This window comes from Zalophus californianus, chromosome 6 (assembly GCF_009762305.2).
Source record: "Zalophus californianus isolate mZalCal1 chromosome 6, mZalCal1.pri.v2, whole genome shotgun sequence".
Taxonomy (NCBI): Eukaryota; Metazoa; Chordata; class Mammalia; order Carnivora; family Otariidae; genus Zalophus; species Zalophus californianus.
This window is the reverse complement of record NC_045600.1, coordinates 88,411,661-88,427,022: the sequence shown is the minus strand read 5'-3', so window position 1 is coordinate 88,427,022 and position 15,362 is coordinate 88,411,661.

The window sequence follows — 15,362 nt, the reverse complement described above, 5'->3', positions numbered from 1 at the left end:
AGATTCAGCAGGTGATGAGTCCTTTTGTTTTTCTTTCTTCTGAATAGCACCTTCATGTGACTATTTTTAAAGAACATTCTCACTGCATATAGAATTCTAATTTGACAATTGTTTTCTCTTAGCACTTTAAACTGTTTCTTATTTTTCTTGCTTCCATCCTTTTTGTTGGAAAGTAAACTATGAGTTTATTTTTCCTCTTTAAAGGTAGTGTGCTTGTTTTTTCTTTGGCTGCTTGTAAAATTTTCTTCTCTATCTTTAATCTTCAGTAGTTTGACTCTGCCTAGGATTTTGTTGTTGGTGGTGGGTTGGTTTGTTTTGTATTATTCCTTCTATAATTCATTGAGCTAATTAAACTTCTAACTGTCTGGTTATTTTTCTTCAGTTTTGGAAAATTCTTGACCTATATCATTTCATCTATTGTTTTGACCCCATTCTTTCTTTTCTCTCCTTTTGAAACCTCCTTTTGCAGATACTTTAGACCTTCTCACTATGGTCCACAAGTCTCTTATCTTCTCTTTTTCAATTGGTCATCCCCTCTATCTCTGTGCTTTAGTGTGGATTATATTCTATTGAATTATCAATTAATTAATCCTTTCATCTGCTGCATTTCAGACGTTTTTAAACCCATGTACTATACTCCCATCTTTGCTTAGAGTAATTAAGTTCTAAAATTTGCATTTGATATTCCACTTATATGATACGGGTTCTCTGGTATAATTTCTTATCTTGTAATTTACTTCATTTAACATATTAATTATAATTATTTTAAAGCTCAAGTTTAAACCTATAATACTGTTTAGCTAACTTGAAGTTTATTTCTTTGGTGTCCCAACCACCCTTCCCTCCTGTGATATTTGATCATACAATGCTAAAAAAAGCTATGTGTGTGATATTATGTTTCAGACATTGTTTGCAGAAATTTTAGTAGGCTCTGAATGTTATTTGTATGTTATTTGCTGTATGTTTTTGAATACTAGTTATCAATTTAAGATAGACATTCTATTATTAGTTTTCTACTAATTTTAAAAAAATTATGAAATGTGATGCAGCTTGGAAAGATGGAAGAGTAGGAGGTCCCTAAGCTCACCCTGTCCCATGTTTACAACTAGATATCACTCACATCCATGTAAGTAAACGGGAGAGCAATCCAAAGACTTCGCAGAACAAATTCCACAACTAAATGTAGAGAAGTCACATCTGAGAGGTTAAGAAGGGCAGAAAAGGTGGTTGGGAGTTGCCCACAGGAGAGAAGGGGCTGTGGGCAAGGATTGGGAAAGAAATGGTCCCTTGCACTAGGGGGCTTACATGGGGAAGACAAATCCACACAAAGTCTGGCTTTGAAATTTAGAAAGGCTGAATTCCATGAGTTTGTATAACTGGTGGGGCTTGGAGCCTGATGCTTTAAAAGTCAGCCTACTCAGCACTGGGTAATCCAGGAGGGCCATTGATAGCTGAGTCCCCACCCTTAAAGAGACAGCAGACTGGGGAAGGCAAAATAGAAGCCACAGTTTGCACAATTCCTGGGGCGAATAGGAGGAAGATCTCTTTATATTGATTTCAGAATATTTGGGGGACTTCTCCAGGAACAGAGGAGCTGGCAGGTGCCATTTTCCTCTCCCATCCTCCTGAATAAACAGAGGGCTACCTGCAGAAAGCATCACTGTACACACTTACTACCTAACCTGCTAGCAGTGCACCCACCCCACACATTCTCCAGATGACTCCTCCACTCCAAGCCTGCTGGCCTAGGCCCTGGGCTCAGCACATATTTTGCTATCACTGCTGCCCTGCCCCTGAGCCTTTCTGTAGTTCTGTACCCTAGAACCTGCCTGCTTGGGTCTCACTAACACCACTGGGAGCAAGCACAGTCCACAACAAGCAGAGAGTCAGTGAAGATGTCTGGACTGAAATAAAAAGTGACTCAGACATAACAGCAGATACTAGCAACACACATAGGAGTCTCTCCTGAAGTTCCAGGTTCTGGTGAACAGAGGACACTGCACTGCAGGCCACTATAGGACCTCTTCTTCATAAAGCTGCTACTTTCAAGAGCAGAACATGTAGCTGACTTTCCTAACACACAGAAACAGACAGAGAGGTAGACAAAATGATAAGACAGAAAAGTATGTTCCAAACAAAAAAACAGGTCAAAATCACCACAGGAGATCTAAGTGAAATAAAATATGTATTATGCCTGATAGCTAATTTAAAGTAATGGTCATAAAGATACTCATTGGAATTCAGTAAAGGGTGGAAGACATTACTGAGACACTTGACAAAGAAATAAAAAATAACAGAGATAAAGAATTCAATAAATATAATTAAAAATGCAATAGATGGAATAAATAGGTTATAGGAAACTAGGGAACTTATAAGTGACCTAGAGGATAGAGTAATGGAAAACAATCAAGCTGAAGAGGGGAGAAAGAAACAAATACTTCATAATGAGAATAGACTTAGAGAACTCAGTGACTCCATCAAGCATAATAACATTTGTTTTTTTTTTTAAGATTTTATTTATTTATTTGAGAGAGAGAATGAGAGAGAGAGAGAGCATGAGAGGAGGGAGGGTCAGAGGGAGAAGCAGACTCCCCACTGAGCAGGGAGCCTGATGTGGGACTCGATCCCGGGACTCCAGGATCATGACCTGAGCCAAAGGCAGTCGCTTAACCAACTGAGCCACCCAGGCGCCTGCATAATAACATTTGTATAACAAGGATCCCAGAAGTACATGAGACAGAAAAGGGGGCAGAAAATACATTTGAAGAAATAATAGCTAAAAACTTCCCATATCTGGTGAGTGAAACAGAGACTCAGGTTCATGAGGTAAGAGATAAGAAATTCAACCGAAGGAGGTCCAGTCCAAGACATATTTTGTAATTAAAAAGGTAAAAAATAGTTATAAAGAAAGAATTTCAAAGGTACAAGTGGAAAGAAAACAGTTATATACAAAGGAAACCACATAAGGTTATCAGCTGATTTTTCAGCAGAAACTTTGCAGGCCAGACGGCAGTGGCATGATATATTCTATGTGCTGAAAAGGAAAAATCTGTAGCCAATCTATCCAGGTAGGCTATTATTTAGAGTACAAAGAGAGATAAAGAGTTTCCCAGACAAACAAGAGTTAGAGCAATCAGGATTACTATACCAGCCCTATAAGAAATACTAAAAAGAACTCTTTCAGTGGAAAACAGAAACCATACATAAGAATCAGAAAAATAGGAAGCACAAAACCTAAAAAATAAGTATATCTGTAAAAATCAGTCAAGAGAAGTACAAAATGAAAGGATGTAAAATATGATACCAAATATCTGAAACATGGAGGGGAGAAGAGTAAAGAATGAGTTCAAGATTAAGCAACATCAGTTTAATATAGACTGCTATATGCAGAAGATGTTATATATAAACTGAATGGTAAGCAGAAATTCAAAAACAGTAATAGATATGTAAAAATAAAGATTAAGGAATGCAATTATTTCTCTAAAGAAAGCCACATAATCATGAGAGAAGAGAGCAGGAGAAGAAAGGAACAGAGAGGGAGAGGACGTAGAAAACAACCATAAAACAAGTTACAAAATGGCAATAAATACACACTTATCAATACTTATTTTCAATGTAAATGGATAACTCTCCAATCGAAAGACATAGGATGATGGAATGAATAAAAATATAAGACCCCTCTATATGCTGCCTATGAGAGACTCATTTCAGTTATAAAAGGTGAAGGAATGGAGAAACATTTATTATGCAAATGGAAGTGAAAAGAAAGCCAGAGTACCAATTCTTATATCAGACAAAATAGACTTTAAAATGAAGGGTTTCCAAAGCTCAAAAAAGGACAATATATAATCATAAATGATATAATCCAACAAGAAGAGACAACAATTGTAAATATTTATACCCCCAACATGGGAGTACCCAAATACATAAAGCAGTTAATACCAAACATTAAGGAACTAATTGATAGTAGTACAGTAATAGTAGTAGACCTTAACATCCATTGACATCTCTAGATAATCCAAACAGAAAAATCAACAAGGAAACAGTGGCTTTGAGTGACAGCTTGGATCAGATGGACCTAACATATATTCAGAACATTTAATTTTGAACAGCAGAATATGCTTTATTTTTTTTTCAGGTATACATAGACCATTCTCCAAAATAGATCGTAAATTAGGCCACAAAACAAGTCTCAACAAATTCAAAACGATTGAAGTCTTACTGTGTACCTTTTCTGACCACACCGGTATGAAACTAGAAATCAACCACAAGAAAAAAAATCTGGAAAACACACAAATACATACATACTAAATAGCATGCTGTTAAACAATGAATGGGTCAACCAAGAAATCAAAGATAAAAACAAAAAATACATAGAGACAAAGGAAATGAAAACACTATGGTCCAAAATCTTTGGGATACAGCAAAAGGTGTGCTAAGGGGGAAGTTTATAGCAATACAGGCCTACCTCAAGAAGCAAGAAAAATCCCAAATAAACAGCCTAACATTACATCTAAAGGAGCTATAAGCAACCAAAACCCCAAACCAGTACAAGGAAGAAAATAATAAAGTTGAGAGCAGCAATAAACTAGAATCCAAAAAAACAAAACAAAACAAAACCAACAATTAGAACAGATCAACGAAACCAGTAGTATCTGGTTCTTTGAAAAGACCAACAAAACCAATAAACCTTTTCCTGGGCTCATTAAAAAAGAGAAGGAGGGAGGAAAGGAGGGAGAGAGGGAGGTAGGAGAGAGACAGAGAGAGAACTCAAATAAATAAGATCAGAAATAAAAGGGGAGACATAACTACTGACAGAAATACAAAAGAATGTAAGAGAATATGAAAAATTACATGTCAACAAATTGGACAATCTAGAAGAAATGGATACATTCTTCAAAACATAATAACCTCCCAAAGTTGTATCAGGAAGAATTAGGAAATTTGAACAGACTATTGCCAGCAATGAAACTGAATCAGTAATCAAAAAACTCTCAGCCAACAAAAGTCCAGGGCTTCACAGGTGAATTCTACCAAACATTTAAAGAGGAGTTAAGACCTATTCCTCTCAAACTATTCCAAAAACTAGAAGAGGAAGGAAAATTTCCTAATTCATTCCGTGAAGCCAGCATTACCCTGATACCAAAGCCAGATAAAGACACTACAAAACAAAACAAAACAAAACTACAGCCAGTATCTCTGATGAAAACAGATGTAAAATTCGTCAATAAAATATTATCAAATCAAATCCAATGATACATGAAAAGAATCATTCACTGTGATCACGTGGGAATTATCCCTGGGATGCAAGGAAAGTTCCATATTCACAATGTGTACATCACATCAATAAAAGAAGGGATGGGGCACCTGGGTGGCTCAGTTGGTTAAGCCTCTGCCTTTGGCTCACGTCATGATCCCAGAGTCCTGGGATCAAACCCCATTTTGGGCTCTCCGCTCAATGCGGAGTTTGCATATTCCTCTGCCCCTCCCCCTGCTCATGCTCTCTTTCTCTCTCTCAAATAAATAAAATCTTTAAAAAAATAAAAGAAGGAATAAATACCATATAATCATTTCAGTTAATGTAGAAAAAACATTTAACAAAGTACTATACCATGCATGAAAAAAGCCCTCAACAAAATAGGTTTAGAGGGAACATATCTCAACATAATAGAGGCCATATATGAAAAACTCACAGCTAACATCATAGTCAATGGGGAAAAGCTAAGAGTGTTTCCCCTAAGGTCGGGAACTAGACAGCGTTGTCCACTTTCATCACTGTTTTTTAACATAGTACTAGAAGTCATAGCCACAGCAATCAAATAAGAGGAAACAAATAAAGGTATCCAAATTGGTAAGGAAGAAGTAAAACTTTCACTATTTGGAGATGCCATGATATTATATGTATAAAACTCTAAAGACTCCACTAGTAAACTACTAGAACTGATAAATGAATTTAGTGAAATTGCAGGATATAAAATCTACGTATGGAAATCCATGGCATTTTTATACACTAATAATAAAGCAACATAAAGAAATTGAGAAAGGAATTCTATTTACAATTTCATGAAAGATAGTATATAGATAGTATATAGAATATGAAATGGGAAAAAGATAGTCTCTTCAACAAATGTTGTTGGGAGAAGTAGATGGCTCCATGCAAAATAATGAAACTGTAACTCTGGCTTATGCCATACATAAAGATAAATTCAAAATGGGTTAAACACCTAAATGTGAGACCTGAAAGTTTAAAAATTTTGGAAGAGAGCACAGGCAGTAATTTCTCTAACATCGGACATAGCAAAATTTTTCTTGATACATCTCCTGAGAGAAGGGAAACAAAAGCAAAAATACACTATTGGAAGTACATCAAAATAAAAAGCTTCTGCACAATGAGAAACAATCAAAAAACTAAAAGGAATCCTATGGAATGGGAGAAGATGTTTACAAATGACATATCTGATATAGGGTTAGTATCCAAATATATAAAGAACTTATAAAACTCAACACACAAAAAACAAATAATCTAAAAAATGGGCAGAAGACGTTTCTCCAAAGAAGACATGCAGTTAGCCAGCAGACACATGTAAAGATGCTCAACATCATTGATCATCTAGGAAATGCAGATCAAAACTCCAATAATATATCACCTCACACATGTCAGAATGGCTAAAGTCAAAAACACAAGAAATAACAAGTGTTGGTGAGGATTAGAGAAAAAGGAGCCCTCTTGCACTGTTGGTAGAAATGCAAACTGTTAGACTCTGTGGAAAACAGTCTGGTAGTTCCTCAAAAAGTTAAAAATGGAACCACCCCATGATCCAGTAATTGCACTACTGAGTATCCAAAGAATACAAAAAAATAATAATAATAATTCAAAGAAACATATACATCCCTATGTTTATAGCAGCATTTTTTTACAATAGCCAAATTATGGAAGCAGCCCAAGTGTCCACTGATAGATGTATGGATAAAGAAGAAGTGGTATATATGTACAATGCAATATTACTCAGTCATAAAAAAGAATGAAATATAGCCATTTGCAACAATATGGATGGAGCTAGAGTGTATTACACTAAGTTACACAGAGAAAGAAAGATACCATATGATTTCACTCATATGTAGAATTTAAGAAACAAAAGAAACAAAAGAGCAAAGAAAAGAAAAAAGGAGAGACAAACCATGAAATAAGACTTAACTACAGAGAACAAACTGATAGTTACCAGAGGTTGGAGAGGGGACAGGTGAAATAGGTGATGGGGATTGAAGAGTATACTTCTCTTGATGAACTCTGAGTAAGGTATCAAGTTGTTGAATCACTATTTTGTTCACCTAAAGCTAATATAATATGGTATGTTAACTATATTGGGATTAAAATAAAAACAATAAAAAAATTATAGACTGTATTAAAGTTTACCAAATATTTATTCATTATTAGTTGAGATGATTTCTGAGTCACATTAATGAATTTTTATATTTTAGTGAGTATAGATAACATAGTATAAAATTTAGATTATTTATTTATTTATTTTTATTATTTTTAAATATTTAATTTTTTGAGAGGAGAGAAAGCGAGAGAGAGAGAGAGAGCATGAGTTGGGGGGTGCAGAGAGAGAATCAGACTCCCTGCTGAGCAGGGAGCTCAACACGGGGCTCAATCCGAGGACTCTGAGATCATGACCTAAGCCAAAGGCAGATGCTTAACTGACTGATCCACCCAGGTGCCCCTAAAATTCAGCCTTTTAGAGTATACAATTTAGTGTTTTTTTTAGTATATTCACAAAGATGCATGATCATCACCACTATTGAAGTCAATAACATTTTCCTCACCTCAAAAAGACACATACTCATTCATAGTTCTTCCATTAAATCGCCTCTCCTCAGTCTTCACCACTACTAATCAACTTTCCATCTCTATGAGTTTGCTTATCTTGGACATTTCAAGTAAATGGAATCATAGGACTGTGGCCTTTTGTGAATGGCTTCCTTCATTTAACATAAGTTTTCAAGATTCATCCATGTTTAGAATGTATCAATACTTCATGTTTTTTAGATTACTGAATAATAGTTAATTCTGTGGATTTACCATATTTTGTTTATTCATCAGTTTAAGGACATTTGAGTTATTTCCACATTTTGGCTATTTTGAATAATGTAGCTATAAACATTCATATAGAAGTTAAATTTTTTAAGCCAGTTTTTTAGAGTTTTATCTTTACAACAAAATTGAGTAGAAGAATACAGATATTTTCCAATACTCCATCCCTCCATATATACAAAGCCTCCCCATTATCAACATCACCCACCATCATGGTACATTTTCACCAAGGATGAACCTACATTGATACATCTTAATTGCTCAAAGTGCATAGTTTAAGTTTACTGTAGGATTCACTCTTGGTGTTATACACTCTATGGGTTTGGACAAATGTATAATGATATATCATATGTAGGTTTTTGTGTGGACATATATTTTCGTTTTTCCTGGTGGTATACTCGGTATTGAAATTGCTGGGTCACATACATTTTTGTTTTTCCTGGTTGCATATTGGGTATTGTAATTGCTGGGTCACATAACGTTTTGTTACTGCCAGAATTTTTTAAAGAGGCTACATCATATTACATATTCAGCAATAATGTGTGAAGGTTCCAATATCTTCAATCTTATCAACACTTGTTATTGCTAGTCTTTTCATTTCAGTCATTCCTGTTGGTATGAAATGATATCACATTGTGGTGTACATTTTCCTAATGACAAATGTTGAGAAAGTTTTCATATTTTTATTAGCCATTTATTTGTCTTTGGAGAAATGTCTATTCAAATCCTTACAATAGTTTAAAATTGGGTTATTTTTGGTTTATTGTTGAGTTGTAAGAGTCCTTCATGTCTTTGTTCTAGATATAAGTCCCTTATCAGATATATTATTTAAAAATAATTTTTTCCCCTTCTTTGGGTTACCTTTTCTGTTTCTTGGTAGTGTCCCTGTTAGCACAAAAGATTTAAAGTTTTATGAAATTCAGTTTCTTCATTTTTGGGGGGTGGGGGTTGGTTGCTTGTGCTTTGATATAATCTAAGTGATGTGGGAACAAAGATAGAAGGAAATATAGATAAAATTAAATTTCCTTATAACATGCAGCCCATTGGCAAATACTTGAGGCAGGCAGAGTATAACTTTCCTCCGGGAAACTCTCAACTGTCTTAATGTTAATTCTTTGCTAGAAGGAAAAACGCTTTAGGTTGTTAATAGCTAGCTAGGCCTACTGGATCCTATGAATCTTCTTTAGCGTATGGGGTCCTTTTGGAAACTTCCGTTTCCTTTCCCTCCCCCAACTCCATACTACACAATCAGTTGCTCCTCATATTCCTGGGACATCAGCTCTTTCTGCCCATGGGTCCTGTCCCCATGCATTAATAAAACCACCTTTTTGTACCAAAGACATCTGAAGAATTCTTTCTTGGCTGACAGCTATGAACCCCACTGCTTCAAATCACATTATAAGGCCGCATCAAATGTGGCCAAAGTCACAAATATTTACCACTATGGTTTATTCTAAAAGTTTTAGAGTTGTACCTCATACATTTAGGTCTATGATCCATTTTGATTTTAATTTTTGTATATAGTATGAGGTAGGTGTCCAACTTAATTCTTCTGCATGGGGCTATCCTGCTCTATCATTATTTATTCAAAAGATCATTCTTTCCTCATTAAATGGTGCTGGCAATCGAGTAAAAAAATCAAGTGACCATAATGTTTAGGACTATTTCTGAACTCTTAATTCTGTTCCACTCGTCTCTATATCAGTATTGGGCCAGAACCACAGTCTTTAGTAACTTTTGAAATCAGAATTGTGAATCCTCATGCTGTTCTTTTTTTTCAGTATTGTTCTGTCTATTTTGGGTCCCTTGAAGTCCCATGGATGTTGAAATGAGCAAGTCAATTTCTATAAGGAAATGAACTGGGAATCTGCTAGGGACTGCATTGAATTTGTAGACCAGTTTGGGGAATATTGGCATTTTAATAGTATTCACTCTGATCCAAAACAAGGTGACTTCCTTTAATTCTTAACAATAATGTTTGTAGTTCTCAGTGTGTGTCTCACACTTGGAAAAAAAATATTCCTAGTATTCTTTTCAGTGCTATTATAAATGGATTTTGTCTTCCTAATTTCATTTTTAGATTGGTCAGTGCAAGTGTATAAAAATACAATTGATTTTTGTATGTTCCTTTTGTATCCTACAATTTTACCAAAAAAACTCATTTATTAGTTGTAATAGTTTCTTAGTGTATTTCTTAAAATTTTCCATATATAAGATTATATCATCTGCAAATATAGACAGTTTTAATTCATCCCTTCCAATCTGGATGCTTTTTAATTACGTTTCTTGCATAATTTTCTTACACAGGACCTTTAGTACAATTTTGAGTAGAAGTGGTGAGAGTGGATATCCTTATCTTCTCTTGTTCATATGCGGAAGTATTTGGTCATTTATCACTAAGCATGGAGTTTTTGTTTGTTTGTTTGTTTTTTTAATAGATGTCCATTATCTCATTGAGGAAGTTCCTTCTGTATTGATTTCTTGAATGGTATTTTTTCTTTCAATCATAAAAGGATGTTTGGTGTTTGATTTCGTCAAATGCTTTTTCTGCATTTCCTGAGATGTGGTGTTTTTTTCCATTATCTGTTATCTGTCTATTCATTATCTGTTGTGCTTGATGAGGGAGCAGAAGGCTAGCTGAGGACAAAGCTCAAGCTGACACCCTGCAGCCACCTCCCCCACCATGGGTGGGATATGTGTGACATTCTTCCAGGAAACTTCCAACTATCTTAATGTTAATGCTTTGCTAGAGGGAAAATCAAACTTAGCTTGATAATAGCAAGGTCTCCAGTATCCTGGGAGTCTTCTTTAGCATATGAATGTCCTTTTGGATACCTCTCTTTTTCCTTATCTCCCCCAACCCCACAGTATATATATAATTAATTGTTCCTCACGACCCCAGTGCAGCTCTTCTGCCCATGGGTTCTGTCCACATTGGTTTAATAAAACTACCATTTTGCACCAAAGAAATCTCAAGAATTCTTTCTTGACCTTTGGTTCTGGACCTTACTCGACCAAACCTCACCTGTATTCCATCAGTGATGACTATGTGTTTTTTGACCTTTAGTCTATTAATGTGGTGTATTACATTGATTGATTTTTGTTTATTGAGCCAATCTTGCATTCCTGGCTTAAAATCTTGCATTCCTGGGTTAAATTCCAATTCTTCATGGTATATAATCCTTTCTATATATTGCTAGATTTGGAATATTAATTTTTTGTTTGGAATTATTACATTTATATTCTTAAGGGATATTGATTTGCAGTTTTTTGTTTATTTTTGGTTTGTGGATGTCTTTGACTGGACTTTTTATTAGGGTATTATTGACTTTATGGAATGAGTTGGGGAGTATTCCCTCTTTTTTTTTTTAAAGATATTTTTTATTTATTTATTTGACAGAGAGATAGAGAGCACAAATAGGCAGAACAGCAGGCAGACGGAAAGGGAGAAGCAGGTTCTGCTGAGCAGGGAGCCTGATGCGGGGCTTGATCCCAGGACCCTGGGATCATGTCCTGAGCCGAAGGCAGCTGCTTAACTGACTGAGCCACCCAGGCACTGCGTGAGTATTCCCTCTTTTACTTATAAAAGTTTGTGAAGGACTGGCATTCCTTTATAATACTTATTTCTAAATGTTGGTAATAATGCCTTCTTTCACTTCTGATTTTAGTAATTTGATTCTTTTTCTTTTTGATTTTGGTCAATTTGATGAGGAAACAGAAGGCAAGCTGAGGATAAAACACAAGCTGACATCTCAGCCCCCCCTCCCGCCTCAGTAGGCTAAGTGTGGTCCTCCAGTCTGTCCCAAAACTAAGGGAAGGGAAAAACAGATGGTTAACTGATAAAGATCAAGGTCCTGCAGGGCATGAGTCTTCATCAGTTTACCAATGTCTTAGTGATATACAAGGAAAAAGCATTCTTATTAATAGCCTAACTCTCAGAGACCATAACTCAATTTCCTGGAGCCCTAACATCACCCTACTCTCCATGAATGATGTGGGAAGCAGAGGCATAAGAAGATATAAACAAAATTAAATTCCTTTTTGACCTGCAGCCCATTGAGGAGGACTTGTGATAGAAAGAGTATAATATTCCTCCAGGAAGCTCCCCTCTATCCTTAGAGTCTTTAGCATATGAAAGTCCTTTCGGATACTTCCCTTCTTCCTTATCTCCCCCCAGCTCCCAAGTATATGATCAGACGTTCCTCACCACCCCAGTGCAGGAGCTCTTTCTGCCCATGTGTCTTGTCCCTGTGCTTTAATAAAATCACCTTTTTGAAACAAAGACATCTCAAGAATTCTTTCTTGGCTGTTGGCTCCGGACCTCACCAACATTTCAAAAACTATATCAAGTCTCGCAAAAGTTTCATGGTTTTTGTTGACCTTTTCATAGAAATAAATTTTGGTTTTGTGTATTTTCTCTAATGCTTTTCTATTCATTTTGCATGTTCCCACTCTAACCTGTACTATTTCCTTCCACTTACTCTGGATATAATTTGCTCTTCCACTTTTTTTTTTTTTTAAGATTTTATTTATTTATTTAACAGAGAGAGCTAGTGAGCAGGGGGAAGAGGCAGGCACAGGGAGAGGGAGAATCAGGCTCCCTGCTGAGCAGGAAGCCCGTCGTGGGACTCCATCCCAGGACCCTGGGATCATGACCTGAGCTGAAGGCAGACGCTTAACGACTGAGCCACCCAGGCGCCCCTACTCTTCCACTTTTAATTTCTTAAGATTGATGATTATTTCTTACTTTTTTTTTTTAGAGAGAAAGAGAATGTGTGAATGGGGAGGGGAGAGAGAGGGGGAGAGAGAGAGAGAGAATCTCAAAGCAGGCTCCACGCTCAGTGCAGAGCCCAAATTGGAGCTCAACCCTGAGATCATGACCTAAACGGAAACCAAGAGTTGGAAGCTCAACCAACAGAGCGACTCAAGCACCCCCAACCTTTTTTTTTTTAAATTGGGATTACCAGCTATAAATTTCCATCTATGTGCTAGTTTACTGCATCCCATAAGTCTGACATGTTGTGTTTTGCTTCATTTATCTCAAGGTATTTTTTTCATTTCTCTTGTGATTTCCTTTTTATCTCTTTGGTTATTTGGAAGTGTGTTGTTTTCCACGTATTTGTGAATCTCAAGTTTTCTTCTGTTATTGATTTCTAATGTCATTTGTACTGGTTGGAGGCCATACTTTGCTTTTAATTTGTATAAATTTATTAAGATTTGTTTGGTGGGCTAATATATGGTCTATCCTGGAGAATGTTTTTTGTACACTTAAGAAGCATGTAATTTCTGCTCTTGTATTTTTTGTGTCTGTTTGGTTTAGTTGGTTTAGTCTTGGTCATGTGCTCTGTTTTCTTTTGGATTTTCTGTGTAGTTGGTTCTGTTCATTGTTGAGAGTGAAGCATGGAATTCTCCGTGCATCCTAGTTATTTTGCCTATTTCCTCCTTCAATTCTGTGAGTTCTGGCTTCATGTATTTTGGGGCTCTGTTGTTAGGTACATATTTGCTTATCATTGTTATATATTCTTGATGGAATTACTCTTCTATTATTATAAAACTGTCCTTATTTGTCTCCAGTAGAATTTTTGTCCTAAAGTTGATTTTATCTAATATTTTATCTGATAGTTTAGCCATTCCAGCTCTCTATTGGTTACTGTTTGCCTGACATATTTTTTTCACCCTTTTACTTTCAAGCTACTTTTTGAAACTAAACAACTAAATTTGTAGGGTTTTTTTAATCCATTGTGCCATTATCTGCTTTTTTGGGAGTCTTTAGTCCATTTTTATTTCATGTAATTACTGATAAGGTAGCATTTACATCAGCAATTTTCCTCTTTGTTTTTTTAAATCTTGCATGTTTTTTCTTCTATTCCTCTGTTACTGCTTTCTTTTGTGTTAAATAGGCATTTTCTCTTGTACTGTTTTTATTCCCTTATCATTTCTTTTATTATTGAGGTTTTGTTTTAGTGGTTTTCCTGGAATTTACAAATAAAATTTTAATGTAAAATAATCTCACTCAGATTAATATCTATCAACTTAAATTCATTAATATATAAAACATTTTGTGAGACAATTAAAAAAGAAGTTATATATATATTGGTCTCTGCCTCCAGTTCCTGGCACAGAGCTTCTAAAAGCCCTATAATTTCCTAGGTGATAAGAACACTAGGAACATCTTTTCTAGTATTTGGTCTTTGACCCTGGGTCCTCACAGAGTTTCTAAATCCCTTGGAATTTCCTGGGTGATAGGAATGACTTTTGTTTTAATAAAGTGACTTTCAGTTGGCTACTGGATAGTGGCTATCACCAGAAAGAAAAAAAGCATGATTAGAAGTTTGGAAATTTTAGTCTTACATCCCATTCTCTGGAGAGGGGCACAGGACTAGAAATGGAGTTAATGATCTATCATGCCTCCATGATGAAATCACTATAAAAATCCCCAAAATAGGGGATTCAGAAAGCTTCCAAATTGCTGAACACATGAAGTTGCTAGGAAAGTGGTGTATACAGGGGTGCATGGAAGCTTCCATGTCTTTTATCACATATCTTGCTATACACACCTCTTCCATCTGGATGTTCATCTGTGTCTCTTATTATATCTCTTTATAATAAACCAATAAACAGTAAGTAAGTTGTTTTCCTGAATTCTGGGAGTCACTCTAGCAAATTAATTATACCTGAGAAGGAGGTGATTGGAACCTCTTATAGTTAATTGTTCAGAAGCATGGGTGACAACATGGATTTTTAGTTGGCATATGAAGTGGGTGGGGGGCATTCTTGTGGGTCTGAGGTTTTAATTTGTGGGATTTGATGGTATTTTTAGGAGATAGTGGCAGAATTGAGTTAAATTGTAGGATGCCCAGGTGGTCTTGCAGAATTGCTTGATGTGGGAAAAAAACTCCACATTTCTGGTGTCAGAAGTGTTGTGAATGTGACACTATATGAGTAAAGGAGAACACACAGGAGGAGTAGTGTACATTTTCTTTACACCTTTGCTCTATGAACTCCATTGCCTTCCAACTCCTTTGTGCTGTTATTGTCATATAAATTAAATCCTTATCTGTTGTACGCTTACCAAAACAGGCTTATAATTATTGCTTTATATGGAAACCAGATAAGAAGAGTTACAAACATAACATTTATACTTTAAAAAAAGTTTACCTATATATTTACATTTACTGATGCTTTTTCTTTCTTATTGTTCACTGACCTTTCTTTCACCCTGAAGGATTCTCGTTTCCGTAGTGTAGTGGTTATCACGTTCGCCTCA